The sequence below is a fragment of the Siphateles boraxobius genome, unplaced genomic scaffold (assembly GCF_051911475.1).
Source record: "Siphateles boraxobius isolate OS27281-9 unplaced genomic scaffold, OSU_SipBor_1 30, whole genome shotgun sequence".
NCBI classification, from domain to species: domain Eukaryota; kingdom Metazoa; phylum Chordata; class Actinopteri; order Cypriniformes; family Leuciscidae; genus Siphateles; species Siphateles boraxobius.
The window spans coordinates 888,174-893,461 of NW_027508920.1; the positions used below are offsets into that span (position 1 = coordinate 888,174).

A 5,288-nucleotide genomic window follows, 5' to 3' on the forward strand; every position below is an offset into this window, starting at 1 on the left:
GCTGGCTACTGTATACAGGCCACCAGGGCACCATACAGACTTTATCAAAAAATTTGGAGTGCAACTGGAAGAAAACAAAACTACTGGTATTTCCATTTCATGGAAAGAGAGCACGAATGCATACAGAGAGGCATTAAAAACAGCTAGATCTGCTTATTTTTCAACCCTATTAGAAATAAATAAACAAAACCCTAGGTATTTATTTGAAACAGTGGCTAAACTAACAAAAAATAAAGCTTCAAGGCCAGAAGTTTCCAAGCAGTACAGCTGTAATGACTTTATGAACTTTTTTACTTACAATATTGATAATATTGTATCTGGGAGAAAATTATAACTATGCAACCGTCTACTACAGTATCGTATCAGACAGTGCATTGTAGTCTTCCTGACAAAAAATTTGATTCATTCATTGCTATAGGAGAGGGTGAATTTTATAAACTTGTTAAATCATCTAAATCGACAACATGTATGTTACACCCTATACCGACTAAACTAATGAAAGAGACTAAACTAATGAAAGAGGATCATAGATCCTCTTCTTAATATCATTAATTTATCTTTGTCATTAGGATACATACCAAAAACTTTTAAGCAGGCTATGATTAAACCGCTTGTTAAAAAAACGCAACTTGATCCAACAGAATTAGTCAATTACAGGCCGATCTCGAATCTACCTTTTCTGTCAGAGATAGTAGAAAAGGCAGTATCTTCACAACTATGTTCCTTTTTAGAAAGAAATGGTATTTGCAAGGATTTTCAATCAGGATTTAGACCATATCATAGTACTAAGACAGTGGTTGTATCTCTCTATTAGTGACTGCGTCAAAAGGGGTGTATATGGGATAATTCAGACAATGAATACGCCCGCTAAATGTACTGTTTGGCAGGGATCTTTGGAACTTTTTTATGCGTATCTGTAAATGCCCGCAAAGGCCCGAAAACAGGAACTTGTCTGACCACATGCTGTTAGTTGATGGCTTGGCTTTGTAATGCTAATTTGTTTTGGGACTGGCAGCTCAAGATTGCCCCTATTCCCCTGCCCCCCTCATTAGTATTCAGGAAAGGTGGGCTGATAAGTGCTTTACATTGTGTCAATCTACAACAAAGACTGTAGACCCTGAAAAGCAGTTTGTATCTGGGTGTCCTCTGCTCTTCAAGATGGCTTGCAAAAGATTGCTGGAGTTTTACGGAGAGCAGAGTAGAGATGTTACTCCTTTACGTCAGGACAATGTGGCTATTCAAACTCTGAGTCCGAACGAAAACAGACTGGTGTATATGGTAAATGCAAGTTTGAAGAAGATATTTGAAAAGCTGGAGACGATGGACAAGAGGTTGGATATGATGGAGGCTGACATCAATGAGCTCAAAGAGGCAAAAGAGGAGCCTGCTTCAAAGAAATTAAAGAGAGCTGGGAATAATTCTTTTGCGGTAAGTTATTTTCTGACCGTCACAAACATTTGGCGGTGTCCGCTTAACTTTGTGTGCTTTATTTATGAATGTATTTGAATTGAGCCCTCATACTATGTTGGATGTTTACAGGAAGCTGTACGGAGATTGCACAATGGGGAAAACAACATACACAAATATGACCCACAGACAAGGTATATCTTTAAAACTATTGTTTCATAACAGTCTTTCTTCTAAATTATATTTTTAATCAACCTTCTTTAATTACTGCTCCACAGTATAGCCCTCCCCCCACAACCTCGAGGTCACAACCTATCTTTATAATGGCGTCTCCATGGCTGTACTGGACGTAGATCCTGCTGTTGTTAAAGGTAAGTCACAAGAGAATGTCCCAAGGCTACAACTATTTAACTGTGTAGATTAGTTAGTTATAAATAAACACATTCTCCCCCCTCACTATCTTCCTCTCTCTAGCATCCTGCAAGACGTATTTTGAAACTGTTAGAAGGGGTTACAGGATGGCCCAAGATGAGAACAAAGACAAGATGGAGGACAGTAGGATCATTGTGCGCATGAGACAAAGAAAAAGAAGAGTAAGTGTAAATAAATATAAATCTCAGTAAAAGACTCAGCCTGGGAGAGGCTCCCATCCCAACCAATTTGATATTTTCAGTGGTTTAATTACTTTTTTTCCTACTATTTTGCAGCTGCTGAGCAGCAGGACTGGCATTCTCCAGACAAGAGGAAGAGGCAGCTATCTGGAAGACTACAACAGTTGACCGAATGTCTGAAGAGGAAGATGCTATCTTGGATGGAAAGTCGGTGTGGGTTGTTCGGCCTCCAACCCGTAGTACAGTTTTGTCAGCGCTGTGTGGGGTGCTACAAAAAAGACTGGAAGCAGACCAGAAGTACTTGGGAACTCATCATGCACGAGTTGGTGCAGATCGAGTCGCGGTGGAGACCACAGAAGCTGGCCTGTGAATTATTTTAGTATTACGCATCTAAATATTATTCTATAGTATAATTTGAATATTCTGTTGTTTTTGTATATATAGTATTATTTATAGATTGTATTATATATAATTCTATATAGTTTTCTATATATATACTGCATTTATATATTCTATACAATTCCATATTGTTATCTATTTATAAATTGTATTATTTATATATAGTACTATTTATATATTCTAAAGTATTTGTATATTATATTGTTTTCTATATATTATACACAGGCCTTATATATTATATGGGGTTATATATTGTATGACTAATAGTAAAGTGTATTCTGTGCTAATGTATTTTTATTTATAGAATTTTGACTGTGTGTATATATATGTCATGTGCCCAGTGTCATTTACAAATAATAAAAATAACAAACTCAACTTTGTCTATCTGATTGTCTTTACATTATAACCATGAACACCAATGATAATAAATATTAATAATGAGTAATAATAAACCCAAATGAGGCCATAAACTGGACCAATAGTGTGGGGGTTTAGAGGAGGGACAAAGCATTGAGCAGCCAATCCTAGGTAAGACCTCTGACCAATTGGAGGAGGCCACTGCCTTGTGTCCCAAAGGTGTGAAATGCTAATATTCCCTTGCATTGACCCCGAGAGGGGGATTATTCACCATGGTAACTGATGGCCCTTAGTGGCTCCCTGCTGTGCCCCAAACTTGGTACATATCCAGGAGTATTCGGGATTGTGTGACGGGACAGCAAACTCCCATATACACACGTTTATTTGTGGAGTACACAGGAGTACTCAAGAGTTTTACATGCCCGATTACAGCTCTTTTCAGCTCTTTTCTTTTTCAGATAAACCTCGACATCCTGACTCCCGTCTTTAAAGACGTTCACCCGGATCTGCGAACTATCTTACCAGCTTTGACACTCACCTGCTTTTCAGAGTTTCCCGTTCATCACCCGGTCCATCTGTCTGCATACCTGTCTGCCATCATCTGCCTCGATCCACGCCTGTAACAGATAAGAGCCCCTCTTATATTCCATTCATCCAACTATCATCTAGAGATCCTTCAAATCTACTGCTTACCTGCCGTTACTGTTCCTAAGTGCCAATAAACATTCTTCTGTTAAACTTTACCTGTTTGTGCCCTTCTGATCTGTGACAGGTACATTATAAGAAGGATGGAGTCTATGCTAATATTAGTCTTTCTGTTTATCCCGAGGTTTACCGTAGTCCGCCGGATCCAGGCCATATCCAGATCTGATGAAGGACCATTTCATGGACATGATGACAAAGCATCCCTGAAGTGCCAGCCTCATCAGCCCTGTGAAGGCCTCATGGACACCTCAACAAACCCGTCTCCATACCAGCGTGATGACTCCGACCCCCAACCAGATGGAACTGGATAAATATTGTGAAAGTTCTGATCCTATCTAAATTCTGACCTATATTTCTGACCTATATTTAATTTTATATTTAAAAATATTATTACAACATTATTTTCCCATTATCTCTGTAAAGCTGCTTTGAAACAATCTGTATTGTAAAAAGCGCTATATAAATAAAGATGACTTGACTTGTACAGCACACCAGAACCTGCTTCGGGTCGCCTTCGGGCCTTCCGAGCCGGATCCCTGTCCTCTACCTCGCTGCCCCACCCCAGGTACGTCTGTGTCTGTACGTCTGTGCCCCTGGTCCCCCTCGCCCAGTTCGTAGGAGCTTAAAATGCTCCCAACCATTCTAGCTGGCTCCTCCGTACCAGCAGACTCGGCTTACAATTCAATTTAGCCGGCGTCCGCCCAAGTCAGCACTATTCGCTTCACTTTGGTGTTGAGCGAATGTGCCCTGTCATGCATGCGGACATCACACTCCTACTGGCGAAGGATGAGATTGCACCGGTTCCTCCAGCCGTTATGAAGAACAGCTTCTATAGCTCGTACTTCGTTGTACCCAAGAAAGGTGGTGGATTAAGGCCAATCTTCTACTTAATAATCTATGACCTGCGACTCTTGATTCGGGCCCTGTACAAGCCTCCGTTCAAGCTGCTAACACAGAGATACATTTTCGAATGCTCGGTCCCCGAGATCGGTCTGCAGTTTTGACATGAAGGATGCGTACTTCAGATCCCTATCCTCCGCGATGCAGGCCATCCTGTGGTTTTGCATTTGAGGGTTTGAAGTCTTAGTACAAATCCTACCCATCGAGTGCTACATAGACAGTTGGGTCTTCAGGTCAACTTGGAAAAGAGTAAACTCACCCACGGGCTGAGGATCTCTTTTTCCGGTAAGTCAAGTCAAGTCACCATTATTTATATAGTGCTTTTTACAATTCAGCTTGTTTCAAGGCAGCTTTACAGAGATAAGAGAAAAATAATGTTGTAATAATAGTGTTGAATATAAAATTAAATCTCCCCAACTAAGCAAGCCAAAAGCCAATGGCGACAAAGGCAAAGAAAGGCGAAAAAGGCGAGAGTGGCAACGAACCAAAACTCCATCAGGTGACAGAATGGGGAAAAAAACCTTGGGAGAGACCAGGCTCAGTCAGGGGGCCAGTTCTCTTCTGGCCAACGAACGAACAGTGTATGATTATGATACAGGCAGTATTAAAGGTCAGAAGTCAGATTGGATCAGAACATAATATTATCCGGTTCATTTGGTTGAAGAATGGAGTAATCACGCGTGTATGGGGACGAGTTTGTTGAGGATCAGTGCCGACATGTCGTGTCGATGAGGCCTTCTCAGGGGGGAGTCTAGTTGACACAATCTCTGCTGACACTTCAGGGATGCATTGTGGTCGTGTCTAGGCGCAGGTCCACCATCTGATCTGGATACGGCTGATTACAGTAAACCTCGGAATAAACAGAAAGACTAAAATTAACGTAGATGCCATTCTTTTTATGATGTACAT

At 40.7% G+C, this 5,288-nt stretch overlaps 1 long non-coding RNA gene across 1 annotated transcript; it reads left to right on the forward strand.

Annotated features, from left to right (window-relative positions):
- The first annotated feature begins 1,699 nt into the window (after positions 1-1,699).
- Positions 1,700-2,234, forward strand: LOC143757394 (uncharacterized). The gene is made up of 3 exons (XR_013210495.1): positions 1,700-1,778; positions 1,882-2,000; positions 2,115-2,234. It is a non-coding gene; the product is annotated as an uncharacterized LOC143757394 (long non-coding RNA).
- The last annotated feature ends 3,054 nt before the right edge of the window (positions 2,235-5,288 follow it).